A 15831-nucleotide genomic window follows, 5' to 3' on the forward strand; every position below is an offset into this window, starting at 1 on the left:
ACACAGTTCCAGTTAATTTATGAACATTGCTAGCACTTGTGTGCTGAGAGATTTGTTGGGTGTTATCACTGGTGGAAATAAACGCCTGTACTGTTGCAATGGCCTTATTGAGGGTCGGTATCTCTACAGTCAAAATTTTTCGCAGGCTGGTCTCTTGGCCAATGCCCAGTACAAAAAAGTCTTTGAGCATTTGCTCCGAGCAACCATCAAACTCACATTGTCCTGCAAGTTGCATGAGCTCGGCGACGTAGCTCGCCACTTCCTGACCGTCAGATCGCTGGCACGTTAGAACCGATACCTCTCCATCAGCACGCTCTCCCTCGGGTTAAGATGCTCCCGAACCACTGTACACAGCTCCTCATATGACTTATCTGTGGGTTCCAACGGAGCCAGAAGATTCTTCATGAGGCTGTAGGTCGGTGCCCCACAGACTGTGAGGAGGACCGCTCTCCTTTTTGCAGCGCTTCCTTCTCCATCCAGCTCGTTGGCTACAAATTACTGGTCTAGCCGTTCGACATAAGCTTCCTCCGAGCTTGCTACCTCCGAGAACTTCTCCAGGATGCCCACAGTTTGCTGCATCTTTGCGTTGGATTCGTATTCTCGTCGCCAGTTATTGCGTTCCTAACACAGATGAGGCTGCACACACGGAGGTTAAAGTAACAGTAACCTCAGTCTTTAATAAGACACTCCAGAGTGAGGAACAGGCCTTGGGGGCCGGCTTATATACAGTGCTCCAAAGGGATGCTGAGATCCCGTGGGACTTCAAGGGATGAGCTCCCTAGTGGCGGAACATGGGAGTGCATGCTTTACAGATACACAACAACCACCAGCTTCTCAAGGGCAATTAAGGTTGGGCAATAAATTATGGCCTTGCCAGTGACACCCAGATCCTGTGAACTCATGTAAAAAAACACTATTTTAGGAGTCTGGTTCAAAATATTCATTGCTGACGACACCAGGAATCTGGGGCAACTTTTGTCAAATTGGGCTCAAAAGCGGAGCGGTAATTCCTACCGTGCCCAGATAATAGAATCAGTATTGAAGGTAAGATCACATGGTGCTCATTTTCAGAATCAACGCAGTAAGATTTGAAATAAAGTGAAGGAATTTTATGGTGAAAGGATTTGGAAATTAAATGTGACTTGTACTTCGGTCTTTAATTAAACTTTGTGGCGTCTGTCTGCCATTCATGTCTCTGTTGAATAAGGAAGGAGGGGTTTGACATTGACCAGACTGCACTCCTCCTGATATTTGTGAGCTTATCGGTTATAATGAGATGTTTTTACCCATTGGTCAATGCCAACTTTAGCTCAGCTGTTACTTTGTGATACCAACTTTGTGAAAAGTTTGAATTGGTCTTAATGCAGTCACTGCCTGGTGTTTTTGTTGACATTGCAATCCCCTTCTTTCACACTGAAACAAATCGTAACCGTGTTTTTAAATTAGCAGTGTGAGATTTTTAGAGAGCATCTTCAAATGCTTCACAAAACCATTTCGATCCCTTCAGCTTCCCTGGTTCGATTCCCAGTTAGGGAAATCATTTTGCGACCACCGTTTTTAATTAAAGTGAAGTAATTTAACTAAATTACATAGATGACCCAAAGCACTTCAGAGTGGTATCAAAATAAATGAGTTAGTAATTAGAAATAAGGAATGTCAGAAGTTGGACTTGAGTTTCTGGGATGAAGTATAAATAACCCTCTGTGCACTGGAACTGGGAAGGGTGAATAATGAATGAGTTGTTTCCGGGTTTGAAATGCGGCTTAGATCTGCTGATATTAACCGATAGCATTGTTGAGCAGAATGAAAGAAATGCTAACATGATCACTGAGGGTCAGTCGAAACTTCAACAACTTCATTTTAATAATTTGTGAAACTTTAATCATTGAGGAAGTTTTATTCCCTCTCTGATTTTACACACTCTGTATTTTAGGAGACTGGTTTTAAATGTTCTTCATGGAATCAGAGAAGTTTACAGCACAGAAGGAGGCCATTGTCACATGAGCAATGAACATTTAAAACCAGTTTTTGTTTCAAAAATAATGTTTCCGCCCAGGCTTGAACCGGGGACCTTTCGCGTGTGAGGCGAACGTGATGACCGCTACACTACGGAAACTGCGGCCTAGTGCAGTGCCCAGAGAGAAGTGTTCAGCGAAAAGCTGAAATGCTGAATCCCTTTTTCTGAAAAAATTTCTTTCACAAACATTTCTCTGACCGAAACGGCACAAAACAAAAATGTTCCTTTCAAATTTGCCAATTATTTTCGTTAAACTTTTATTTTGCTTTCATGGGATAACATAATTAATGATTCGATAATTTTCTTTTGCACAATGAAAGAAATACTAACTGAGGGAGAGTCAATATGTCAATAATTTGTTCTGTGCTCTGCATGTTTGTAATGTCGCCAAGTTTGCTGATGATACAAAGATAGCTGGGAAAGCAAGTTGTGAGGAGGACGCAAACTATCTGCAAAGCGATATTGATAGGCTCAGTGGGTGGGCAGAAATTTGTCAGATGGAGTATAAGGTGGGAAATATGAGGTTATCTACTGTGGTAGCAATAATAAAAAAGCAAATAATTATTTAAATGGGGAGAGATTACGAAATGCTGCGGTGCAGAGGGACCTGGGGGTCCTTGTACATGTAACATAAAAGGTTAGTATGCAGAAACATCCTCTCTGCATCCACCTTGTCAAGCCCCCTCATAATCTTACACGTTTCCAGAAGATCACCTCTCAATCTTCTGAATTCTAATGAGTAGAGGCACAACCTACTCAACCTTTTCTCATAAGTTAGCCCCCTCATCTCCGGAATCAACCTAGTGAACCTTCTCTGAACTGCCTCCAAAGCATCTATATCCTTTCTTAAATATGGAAACCAAAACTGCACGCAGTGTTCCAGGTCTGGCCTCACCAATACCCTGTATAACTGCAGCAATACTTCTTTGTTTTATATTCCATCCCCTTTGCAATAAAGGCCAAGATTCCATTGGCCTTCCTGATCACTTGCTGTACCTGCATACTAATCTTTTGTGTTTCATGCACAAGGACTCCCAGGTCCCGCTGTAATGCAGCACTGTGCAATTTTTCTCCTTTTAACTAATAACTTGTTCTTTGATTTTTTTCTGCCAAAATTCATAACCTTGCACTTTCCAACATTATACACCATCTGCCAAATTTTTCCCCACTCACTTAACCTGGCTATGTCTTTTTGCAGATTTTTTGTGTCCTCCTCACACATTGCTTTTCCTGCCATCTGTGTATCATCAGCAAACTTGGCTACATTACACTCAGTCCCTTCATCCAAGCCGTTAATATAGATTGTAAACAGTTGGGGTCCCAGCACCGATCCCTGCAGCACCCCACTAGTTACTGATTGCCAAACAGAGAATGAACCATTTATTCCGACTCTCTGTTTTCTGATCGTTAGCCAATCCTCTCTCCATGCTAATATATTGCCCCCAACCCCGGGAACCTTTATCTTGTGCAGTAATCTTTTATGTGGTACCTTGTCAAAATGCCTTCTGGAAGTCCAAGTACACCACATGCACTGGTTCCCCTTTATCCACCCTGTTCATTACACCCTCAAAGAATTCCAGCAAATTTGTCAAACATGACTTCCCTTTCATAAATCTATGCAGACTCTGCCTGACTGAATTATTTTTTTCCAAAAGTCGGAGGAGCAGTGACCGGAGGCGGTGTGAGCAGCGGCCTATAAATGCCCAGTGGGAGTCCGGGGATCGGCGGCAGTCGGAGGAGCAGCGGCTGGAGGAGCAGCGAGCAGCGAGCTACAGCTGGTGCAGGGTCAAAAGTAAGAAAGAAGTCAAAAGTAATCAAAGGGTGACGTCACAGCCAAGAGGGTAAGTGATTGGCTGGTTGAGTGGTGAGTAGTTTTATGTTTCTTTGATTTCTTCTTGTTCTTAGCAGCAAAGAAACTTTAGAATTGTTGCCAAATTAAGTAAATCTAATGGTTAAGTCATAGCAGGAGAGCTCAGACACATGTCATGCTCCTCCTGTGCTGTGTGGGAAGTCAGGGACGCTTCCAGTGTCCCTGCTGACTACATGTGCACCAAGTGTATCCATCTGCAGCTCCTGACAGGCCTCATTGCGGCACTGGAGCTGCGCACGGATTCATCCGCAATGCTCAGGATGTCGTGAATTGAACACACCGTAGGTAACGGTTACTCAGGCAGAGAGGGAATGGGTAAACATCAGGAAGAGCAGTGGAAGGAAGACAGTGCAGGAGTCCCCTCCGGTCATCTCCCTGCAAAACAGATACACCACCTTGGGTACTGTTGGAGGAGATGACTCATTAGGGGAAGGCAGCAGCAGCCAAGTCCATGGCACCATGGGTGGCTCTGCTGCACAGGAGGGCAGGAAAAAGAATGGGAGAGCTATAGTTATAGGGGATTCTATTGTAAGGGAAATAGATAGATGTTTCTGCGGCTGCAATCGAGACTCCAGAATGGTATGTTGCCTCCCTGGTGCAAAGGTCAAGAATGTCTCGGAGTGGCTGCAGCGCATTCTGGAGGGGGTGGGTGAATAGCCAGCTGCCGTGGTGTATATAGGCACCAATGATATAGGGAAAAATGGGATGAGGTCCTACAAGCTGAGTTTAGGGAGCTAGGAATTAAATTAAAAGGTAGTAATCTCAGAATTGCTACCAGTGCCACGAGCTAGTCAGAATAGGAAATGCAGGATAACTCAGATGAATACATGGTTTGATGAGTAGTGCAGGAGGGTGGGATTCAAATTCCTGGGACATTGGACCGGTTCTGGGGGAGATAGGACAAGTACAAATCGGGCGGTCTGCAACTGGTCAGGACCGGAACCAATATCTAGGGGAATGTTTGCTCGTGCTGTTGGGGAGGGGTTAAACTAATATGGCAGGGGGATGGGAACCTATGCAGGGAGATAGAAAGAAGTAAAATGGGGGCAGAAGCAAAAGATAGAAAGAAGAAAAGTAAAAGTGGAGGGCAGAGAAACACAAGGCAAAAATGAAAAAGGGCCACATTACAGCAAAATTCTAAAGGGACAAAGTGTATTAAAAAGACAAGCCTGAAGTCTCTGTGCCTCAATGCGAGGATTATTCGTAATAAGGTGGATGAATTCACTCAGAGGCAGCAATTCACGAACATGTTATAATTGGGATTCCAGAGACATGGCTCCAGGGTGACCAAGGCTGGGAACTCAATATCCTGAGGTATTCAACATTCAAGAAGGATAGACAGAAAGGAAAAGGAGGTCGGGGAACGATGCTGGTTAAAGAGGAAATTAACGCAATATTAAGGAAGGACATTAGCTTGGATGGTGTGGACTCTGTATGGATAGAGCTGCGGAATACCAAAGGGCAGAAAACACGAGTGGGAGTTGTGCACAGACCACCAAACAGTAGTAGTGAATTTGGGGACAGTATCAAACAAGAAATTATAGATGCGTGCAATAAAGATACAGCAGTTATCATGGGCGACTTTAATCTACATATAGATTGGGGTAACCAAACTGGTAGAAATACGGTGGAGGAGGATTTCCTGGAGTGTATTAGGGATGGTTTTCTAGACCAATATGTCGAGGAACCAACTTGAGGGCTGGCTATCCTAGACTCGGTGATGTGTAATGAAAAAGGAGTAATTAGCAATCTTGTTGTGCGAGGCCCCTTGGAGAAGAGTGACCATAATATGGTTGAATTCTTTATTAAGATGGAGATTGAAACATTTAATTCAGAGACCAGGGACCTGAATTTAAGGAAAGGTAACTTCGATTGCATGAGATGTGAATTGGCTAGAATAGACTGGCAAATGAGACTTAAAAGGTTGACGCTGGATAGGCAATGGCAAACATTTAAAGATCACATGGATGAACTTCAACAATTGTACATCCCTGTCTAGAGAAAAAATAAAATGGGGAAGGTGGCTCAACCGTGGCTAATAAGGGAAATTAGGGATCGTGTTAAATGCAAGGAAGAGGCCTATAAATTTGCCAGAAAAAGCAGCAAACCTGAGGACTGGAAGAAATTTAGAATTCTGGAGAGGAGGACAAAGGGTTTAATAAGGAGTGGGAAAATAGAGTATGAGAGGAAGTATGCTGGGAACATAAAAACTGACTGCGAAAGCTTCTATAGATATGTGAAGAGAAAAAGATTAGTGAAGACAAACGTCGGTCACTTGCAGTCAGAATCAGGTGAATTTATAATGGAGAAAAAAGAAATGGCGGACCAGTTAAACAGATACTTTGGTTCTGATTTCACGAAGGAAGACACAAATAACCTTCCTAATGTACTCAGGGACCGAGGGTCCAGCGAGAAGGAGGAACTGAAGGAAATCTTTATTAGTCAGGAAATTGTGTTCAGGAAATTGTTGGGATTGAAGGCTGATAAATCCCAGGGCCAGATAGTCTGCATCCCAGAGTAGTTAAGGAAGTAACCCTCGAAATATTGGATGCATTGGTGATCATTTTCTAACAGTCGATCGAATCTGGATCAGTTCCTATGGACTGGAGGGTAGCTAATATAACACCACTTTTTTAATAAGAAGGAAGAGAGAAAACGGGTAATTATCGACCGGTTAGCCTGACATCAGCAGTGGGGAAAATGCTGGAATCAATTATTATGGATGAAACAACATAGCATTTGGAAAGCAGTGACAAAATCGGTCCAAGTGAGCATGGATTTAGGAAAGGGAAATCATACTTGGCAAATCATCTAGAATTATTTGAGGATGGAACAAGGAGAGTGGACAAGGGAAAACCAGTGGATGTAATGTATTTGGACTTTCAAAAGGCCTTTGACAAGGTCCCACACAAGAGATTAGTGTGCAAAATTAAAGCACATGGTATTGGGGGTAATGTATTGACATGGATAGAGAACTGGTTGGCAGAAAGGTAGCAGAGAGTTGGGATAAATGGGTCCTTCTCAGAATGAAAGGAAGTGACCAGTGGGGTGCTGCAGGGCTCAGTGCTGGGACCTCAGCTATTTACAATATACATCAATGATTTCGATGAACAAATTGAGTGTTATATCTCCAAGTTTGCAGGTGACTCTAAGCTGCGTGACGGTGTGAGCTGTGAGGAGGATGCTAAGAGGCTGAAGAGTGACTTGGAAAGGTGAGGTGAGTGGGCAAATACATGGCAGATGCACTATAATGTGGATAAATGTGATGTTATCCACTTTGGTGGCAAAAACGTGAAGGCAGATTATTATCTGAATGGCGGCAGATTAGGAAAAGGGGAGGTGCAACGAGACCTGGGTGTCATGGTACATCAGTCATTGAAAGTTGGCATGCAGGTACAGCAGGCGGTGAAGAAGGCAAATGGCATGTTGGCCTTCATAGCTGGGGGATTTGAGTATTGGAGCAGGAATGTCTTACTGCAGTTGTACAGGGCCTTGGTGAGGCCTCACCTGGAATATTGTGTTCAGTTTTGGTCTCCTAATCTGAGGAAGGATGTTCTTGCGACTGAGAGAGTGCAGAGAAGGTTCACTAGACTGATTCCCTGGATGGCAGGACTGACATATGAGGAGAGACTGGATTGACTGGGCCTGTATTCACTGGAGTTTAGAAGAATGAGAGGGGATCTCAAAGAAACTTATAAAATTCTGACGGGACTGGACAGGTTAGAGGCAGGAAGAATGTGCCCGATGTTGGGGAAGTCCAGAACCAGGGGTCAGTGTCGAAGGGATAAGGGGTAAGCCATTTAGGACCGAGATGAGGAGAAACGTCTTCACTCAGAGAGTTGTTAACCTGTGGAATTCTCTGCCGCAGAGAGTTGTTGATGCCAGTTCATTTGATATATTCCAGAGGGAATTAGCTGTGGCCTTTATGGCAAAAGGGCTCAAGGGGTATGAAGAGAAAGTAGGAAAGGGGTACTGAGGTGAATGATCAGCCATGATCTTATTGGAATGTAGAAACATAGAAAATAGGTGCAGGAATAGGCCATTTGGCCCTTCTAGCCTGCACCACCATTCAATGAGTTTATGGTTGAACATGCAACTTCAGTACCCCATTCCTGCTGTCTCGCCATACCCCTTGATCCCCCGAGTAGTAAGGGCTGCGTCTAACTCCTTTTTCAATATATTTAGTGAATTGGCCTCATCAACTTCCTGTGGTAAAGAATTCCACAGGTTCACCACTCTCTGGTTGAAAAAGTTTCTCCTCATCACGGTCCTAAATGGCTTACCCCTTATCCTAAGACTGTGAGCCCTGGTTCTGGACTGCCCCAACATTGGGAACATTCTTCCTGCATCTAACCTGTCGAAACCCGCCAGAATTTTAAACGTTTCTATGAGATCCCCTCTCATTTGTCTGACCTCCAGTGAATCCAGTCTTTCTTGATATGTCAGTCCCGCCATCCTGGGAATCAGTCTGGTGAACCTTCGCTGCACTTCCTCAATAGCAAGAACATCCTTCCTCAATACTCCAGGTGTGGCCTCACCAAGGCCCTGTACAACTGTAGTAACACCTCCCTGCCCCTATACTCAAATCCCCTCGCTATGATGGCCAACATGCCATTTGCTTTCTTAACCGCCTGCTGTACCTGCATGCCAACCTTCAATGACTGATGTACCATGGCACCCAGGTCTCGTTGCACCTCCCCTTTTCCTAATCTGTCACCATTCAGATAATAGTCTGTCTCTCTGTTTTTCAACCGAAGTGGATAACCTCACCTTTATCCACATTATACTTCATCTGCCATGCATTTGCCCACTCACCTAACCTATCCAAGTCACTCTGCAGCCTCATAACATACTCTTCGCAGCTCACACTGCCACCCAACTTAGTGTCATCTGCAAATTTGGAGACACTACATTTAGTCCCCTCGTCTAAATCATTAATGTACAATGTATACAGCTAGGGCCCTTGCGGTACCACACTAGTCACTGCCTGCCATTCTGAAAAGTACCCATTTACTCCTACTCTTTGCTCCCTGTCTGCCAACTAATTTTCAATCCACGTCAGCACACTACCCCCAATCCCATTTGCATTAACTTTGCACACTAATCTCTTGTGTGGGACCTTGTCGAAAGCCTTCTGAAAGTCCAAATACACCACATCAACTGGTTCTCCCTTGTCCACTCTACTGGAAACATCCTCAAAAAATTCCAGAAGATTTGTCAAGCATGATTTCCCTTTCACAAATCCATGCTGACTTGGACCTATCATGTCACCTCTTTCCAAATGCGCTGCTATGACATCCTTAATAATTGATTCCATCAATTTCACCACTACTGATGTCAGGCTGACCGGTCTATAATTCCCTGCTTTCTCTCTCCCTCCTATTTTAAAAAGTGGGGTTACATTGGCTATCCTCCTCTCCATCGGAACTGATCCAGAATCTATGGGGTGTTGGAAAATGACTGTCAATGCATCCGCTATTTCCAAGGCCACCTCCTTAAGTGCTCTGGGATGCAGACCATCAGGCCTGGGAATATATCGGCCTTCAATCCCATCAGTTTCACCAACACAATTTCCCGACTAATAAGGATTTCCCTCAGTTCCTCCTTCTTACGAGAACCTCTGACCCCTTTTATATCCGGAAGATTGTTTGTGTCCTCCTTAGTGAATACCGAACCAAAGTACTTGTTCAATTGGTCTGCCATTTCTTTGTTCCCAGTTATGACTTCCCCTGATTCTGACTGCAGGGGTCCTACGTTTGTCTTTACTAACCTTTTTTTCTTTACATATCTATAGAAGCTTTTGCAGTCCATTTTAATGTTCCCTGCAAGCTTCCTCTCGTACTCTATTTTCCCTGCCCGAGTCAAACCCAGTGCCCGGGTTCGCTGCTATTTCTGGCCAATTTGTGTGCCACTTCCTTGGCTTTAATACTATCCCTGATTTCCGTTGATAGCCACGGTTGAGCAACCTTCCCTTTTTTATTTTTACACCAGACAGGGATGTACAATTGTTGCAGTTCATCCATGCGGTCTGTAAATGTCTGCCATTGCCCTTCCACTGTCAACCCCTTAAGTATCATTCGCCAATCTATCCTAGCCAATTCATGCATCACACCTTCAAAGTTACCCTACTTTAAGTTCTGGACCATGGTCTCTGAATTAACTGTTTCATTCTCCGTGGTGGTGCGGCTCGAAGGGCCGAATGGCCTTCGCCTGCACCTATTTATTTCTGCACGCAGAGGGTTGTGGGTGTCTGAAACTCACTGCCTGAAAGGGTGGTAGAGGCAGAAACACTCACCACATTTAACAAGTGCTTGGATGTGATCTGAAGTGTTGTAACCTGAAGGGTTATGGACCTAGATCTGGAAAGTGGGATTCGGCTGGATAGCCTCTTGTTGGCCGGCATGGACACGATGGGCTGAATTGGCCTCCTTCCGTGCTGTAAACTTCTATGATTCTATGAACTCCTTCACAAAGAGTTGAGATGCGTGTGGGGTGATTTGGGCACATCTTTACTCAAGTGACAACATTTCAAAGGTAACTCAACGGCTGTAAAGCGCTTTGGGGCGTTATGAGTTCCTGAGAGACGCTGCAGAAATGCAAGTGCTTCTTTGCAAAGGTTCGATGCAAATTCAAAATTCACGGCAAAAAAAGGGCTCGCCCGGGATCTCTCGCAAATTTCAAGTAACAACCCCAAAGTGAGAATCATACAACTAGACCAACGAGCCAACTGCTTAGCAAATATGGAGATAAAGGCCTTACGAAGTGCTATCTGTTAATAAACCTCCAGTCAAATCTTCTCAGATTCTTAAAAGCATTGCCAAAGGAAAATAATGAGTTTTACCCTCTATCTCAAGGGATATCTTGGTGACTGCAATCAAGAGTTGCCACAACAAAGTAGCACAAATAAACTTTGATGGGAAGAATGTATTCACACTACCGTTGTGGTGTCTTTAGACTGTAGAGGCTGCACGGAGATAAAGTGTAACCATCATTGAAGCATTTTTAGTGTGTGTTGTTATTTTTGATCGGAGGAGCAAATGAGACGGAATCAGTGACTTTGCCTTTTCGACATGTTTTCTGAAGCGCCGCACGGTCCCACTCCTGCAGTCAATGAGCTGTTGGGACGTTAATGTATCCATCATCATCATCATCATAGGCGGTCCCTCGAAACGAGGATGACTTGCTTCCACGCCGAAAAAGGATGAGTTCACAGGTGTTTTAATGAAGGACCCGAACTACATGCCGAACGGTGGAAGATGCCTGTGCGTGGATTTTTTTTAGTTGTGATGGCCGTTGCACCCCAGCCATCAAACGGGCTTGACAGAGCTTGGTCTTGGTCCAGTGGCAAGGGTTAAGCAGGTCGACTGGAGACCAGTTCTGCTGCACGGACTCAGTGCACACACATATCGCAGTGTGGGCTGGCCCGTGCTGCCCCTGGGCCACTGGCCCCGAACTCATACCTCCCCTGGCCCTGATCACATCCCTCCACAGTCTCTCGCCGCTCCTTCGCCCCGATCTCGCCGCTCCTGCTGCACCTGCCCACGCTCCAATCACCGACCTGGACCTTGATGACGTCACTCTTCGCTGCCGCCGCCCTCCTGCACCAGCTCGCGCTACTCCCTGGAATAGTCTTCCGGGACCTCCAAGCTGCTCCCAGGGCCGCTCGCCGTTCCTTTCATGGCCCCGACCTGCCGCTGGTGTTCTCCCGTTAGTGTATGCAGGCTGTGGGTGGCCACCCCGAGCGCAGCAGAGGGCTTTCTGCATTAGTTCTGGGTGGGGGCAGTATCTTTCCCCTTCTCTCTTCCTCTTGTCTATATCCCTGTGCTTTTATTTCTCTATTTATTCCCCCTGTCTCAGTTTCTAGTGTTTAAAAGGGAACAAAAGATGAAATGGGTGTCACTGTGGAACAATTTCTCTCACTCGAAGTTAGACGCACTACCGTTGCACCATGAGGTCTAGGCAGCTAGCCACTGATATTCCAGTTCATATATAAATATATATAAATATATCGAAATGTATCATAACTGTTCCCTGGTGGTCGAGGGGTTAAGATCCGGTGCACTAACCTGGTTTCAATTGTCGATCAATTCATTGCGTAAAAATAATTGAGTTCTGTGAGACGATTAATAATTGCTGTAATCACCATGAATACCAATACTTTCTGTCATAGACCGATCTTACAGACGATCTGGCTTCTCCTGCCCTTTGCCGAGCACGTGTTCCGGGTTTAATTTTGTCAACTGGGCGAGTTCGCTGATTGCGGGGAGACGGTAGGAGCCTCTGTGGCCCCACTGTGAGGATGTGGAAGTGAACACGGTGGCTGGGTGATCCGTGACATTTCTGCAAAGGGCAGCGGAGGAGAAGGATTGAGAACTTTCAGTGTGGGCCAGAAGTTGTTTCAGGTGAGCCAACACATTCCTGATCAGCACAGAGGGAGCTCACTGGTCAGCTCCACTCTGTTGTGCCAGCCGTGCCAGAGGTTTCTGTAGTGTCGTGGTTATCACGTGTGCTTATCACGTTTGCATTACACATGAAAGGTATGAGGTTCGATCCCGGGAAGGAGCATTATGTTTAAACTTGCTATAGAGGAACAATCAGAGGCGAGTTTCATCTCCTGGCAAATGCTGCCTGACCTGCTGAGATTTCCAGCATTTGCTGTGTTTAGTTGCTATTTATTCTCCTGGCAAAAGTGATCCCTTATTCCTTTAGTGCTCTTTATTTCACTTCAATAAATAGATAACTTTCAGTGAGAGAAAACGGATTCACCGGGGACATTTCGCGGGTGAGGCCAACGTGATATCCGCTACACTGCAGCCCATCAAAGGGCGAGAAACCACTGAATATAAAGGATGAGCTCACAAATATCAGGGGCAGTGCAGTCTGGTCAACGTCAAACTCTCCTTTCTAATTCAGCAGAGGCATGAACGGGAGTCAGACGCCACAAAGTTTAATTAAAGACACAAATGCAATAACACTTCCAAATCATTTCACTGTAAAATTCTTAAAATTTATTTGAAATCCTACTGCATTGAATCTGAAAATGAGCATCGTAGGATTTTATCTTCACTACTGATTCTATTTTCTGTGCATGGTCGGAATAACCGGTGCTGTTAAATTTGACAAAAGTTGCCCCAGATTCCTGATGTCATCGGCAATGAAGATTTTGAACCAGATCCTAAAATACAGTGTGCAAAATGGATTAACATGCTGAAGAACATAAGAACATAAGAAATAGGAGCAGGAGTCGGCCATACGCCCCTCGAGCCTGCTCCACCATTTAATACGATCATGGTCGATGTGATCATGGACTCAGGTCCACTTCCCTGCCCGCTCCCCAACGCACAGGACAAATGATTGAAGTATCGACTGTCCGTCAGTTAGCATTTCTTTCATTGTGCAAAAGAAGGTGAGGGGTTAATTAATGATGCTTTCTCGTGAAAGCAACACAAAAGTTTAAGAAAAAAACATACAGTGACTGGGTGGTGAGCGCTGCTTCTGACACCAGGTGGGAATGGGCGGAGATTTTAAAGCTCCTTGTATTGTGACACCTTCATATAGACGAACATCTGAGTCTTATGATGTAGACCTCGTGGCGCAATGGTAGCGTGACTGATTTCAGTTCCGAAGGTAGTGTGTTTAAATCACATCAGGGTTACTGTACTTTTAGATATTGTTCTTCCAGAATTAATATATTCTTTGCTGTTTGGCAATAACCAGACCCTTGCTCCAAGTTTTGTCTCACTTTTTCCCCGGTGTCAGACAGAGATACGCCTGCTGCCCTCATTTATTTCATGTGACAGGATACAAAAGTTCAAAATCAACCTGCAGATGGCCACATACAGCATTAATTAGTCAGGATGGCCGAGCGGTCTCAGGTGCTGTGTTCAGGATGCAGTCTTCTCTCGAGGTCTGTGTTTAAATCTGACATTTCTTATTTTTAATCATTAAGTGAAACTCATTGTTTGACACCGCGATCAACTCCTTCAAAGTGGGATTCAGCAGTTCACCTGCTCGCTTAACATTTCCGTCTGATCTGGTGCTGAAAGTGGAGATGTTTCCGCAGTGTAGCGTTTAACACGTTCGTCTCACACGCGAAAGCTCACCGGGTGGGAATATTTTCTGGAGCTTTCTCCTCATGCATGCTCAGGGGCGAATTTGTTCTCCTGTGAAAGGTCATAAGGTCATAAACATGTAAGGATTAGGGGCCGGAGTAGGCCATTCGGCCCCTCGAGCCTGGTCCACCATTCAAGAAGATCCTCGCAGTTCCTTGACAGCAAGTTTAAACATCTGGGGCGGAGCCAACAGGCACCTGGCTGCAATCAACGACAAAAACGTCTATTTGGTAGAAGCCCCGTGAGATCAATCGGTCGAGAATGAGAATCTTAATCTCGAATTTGGGGGTTCGAGCCCCACGTTAACTGTTAAAGCATGTCCCATTTTGCACAGTGTGTTTTCGGTGTCTGGTTCAAAATGTTCATTTCTGGGAACATCAACAGGAGATTGGGGAAATAGTGAGAAAGACTTTAGAGCAAAGGTCTGGTTATTGTGAAACACCAAAGGAAATATAAATTCAAGAAACATAGAAAACATAGAAAATAGGTGCAGAGGTCGGCCATTCGGCCCTTTGAGCCTGCACCGCCATTCAATGAGTTCATGGCTGAACATGCAACTTCAATACCCCATTCCTGCTTTCTCACCATAGCCCTTGATCCCCCAAGTCTGAAGGACTACATCTAACTCCTTTTTGAGAAGAATAACCTCGAAAAGAAATGTGACCCCGACACCCAGGAAGAAGTGTTAAGGCAGAAGATTAAATGCTGCATTCCTCTGTTCAAAAAATTCCTTTCACAAACATTTCTCTGACCGTAACTGCACAAAACAACAATGTTCCTTTCAAAGTCATTAAACTTCCGAATTTCCGTGCCGCCCGAATCTCCTGAATCAAATGCCTCTAGTTTTGCCGACTCAATCCATGTCCCTTTGAAATGTTCTGCTTCCACCCACACTATGAAATGTGCCACTAACTTATAGAATAATGGAATGGTTACAGCACGGAAGGCCATTCGGCCCGTAGAGCCCGTGCCGACTCTCAGCGAGTCTGTATACACTCAAACTGAATGCTCATATAAGTATTGGAGTGGGAACTCACTGGATAACAGCACAGCTGGCAATGTTTGTGGAATATATTCGCGGAGCCAAAACTCACAATGACAACCTGGAATCGTGCAGCACCGAATCCACGGGGAAAAACAGTTAAATGCTTCGTCCCTGGGTGGGCGCGAACCACCAACCTTTCGATTAACAGCCGAACGCGCTAACCCATTGCGCCACAGAGACTGACGCAATTGCACACTGCAAGACATCCCAAACCAGGGTGTCAGTCAGTTAAAGCTTCAGATTGCTCTTACCGGGATGGAACTTGTCCACTCTCAGTTGTACTTTTCCCAAGTAAAGGGTGGGACATTCATTGTGGATGTGTGGAAGCCAAACACTTTAATCTTTTTTAACTGGACACTCTCCACTAAGGACTGCCGTGTCTCTCTCCATTCTCCTGTCATTGTTTCCTGTCTTATCCCATAAGTTCCCCCTTTCAACTCAATCCACTCATTAAGAAATGACCAGACTTCAACTGGAATATCCCCTGAGCCTCCCATTACTAACTGAAGATCCCTTTAATCACGACAATTAAGAGAATGCTCACCCCTCGAACTGATGTGTGGGAAACACTTCTTCCAACAACTCAGCCAACTTTCTGCTTCATGTCGGGGGCTTCGAATGAGCTAACGAACTTTTGAAAATCACGTCGGGGTCACCAACATGTTGTAAACGGCTGTCTTGCTCTTTTCACTTCGTTGCTTTTAACGTCGAATTACCCGCACACACTCCGTTGTAGTAAAGGCAGGATCGGATCTTTTAATTAAACATTCATACTCAGCAAACCAAA

At 44.9% G+C, this 15831-nt stretch overlaps 2 non-coding genes across 2 annotated transcripts; both read right to left on the reverse strand.

Moving 5' to 3' along the window:
- Positions 1-2043: 2043 nt before the first annotated feature.
- On the reverse strand, positions 2044-2116 carry trnav-cac (transfer RNA valine (anticodon CAC)). The gene has a single exon. It is a non-coding gene; the product is annotated as a tRNA-Val (tRNA).
- Positions 2117-15150: 13034 nt separating this feature from the next.
- On the reverse strand, positions 15151-15224 carry trnan-guu (transfer RNA asparagine (anticodon GUU)). The gene has a single exon. It is a non-coding gene; the product is annotated as a tRNA-Asn (tRNA).
- Between the last annotated feature and the right edge of the window lie 607 nt (positions 15225-15831).

The sequence above is a fragment of the Pristiophorus japonicus genome, unplaced genomic scaffold (genome assembly GCF_044704955.1).
Source record: "Pristiophorus japonicus isolate sPriJap1 unplaced genomic scaffold, sPriJap1.hap1 HAP1_SCAFFOLD_163, whole genome shotgun sequence".
Lineage (NCBI taxonomy): Eukaryota > Metazoa > Chordata > Chondrichthyes > Pristiophoridae > Pristiophorus > Pristiophorus japonicus.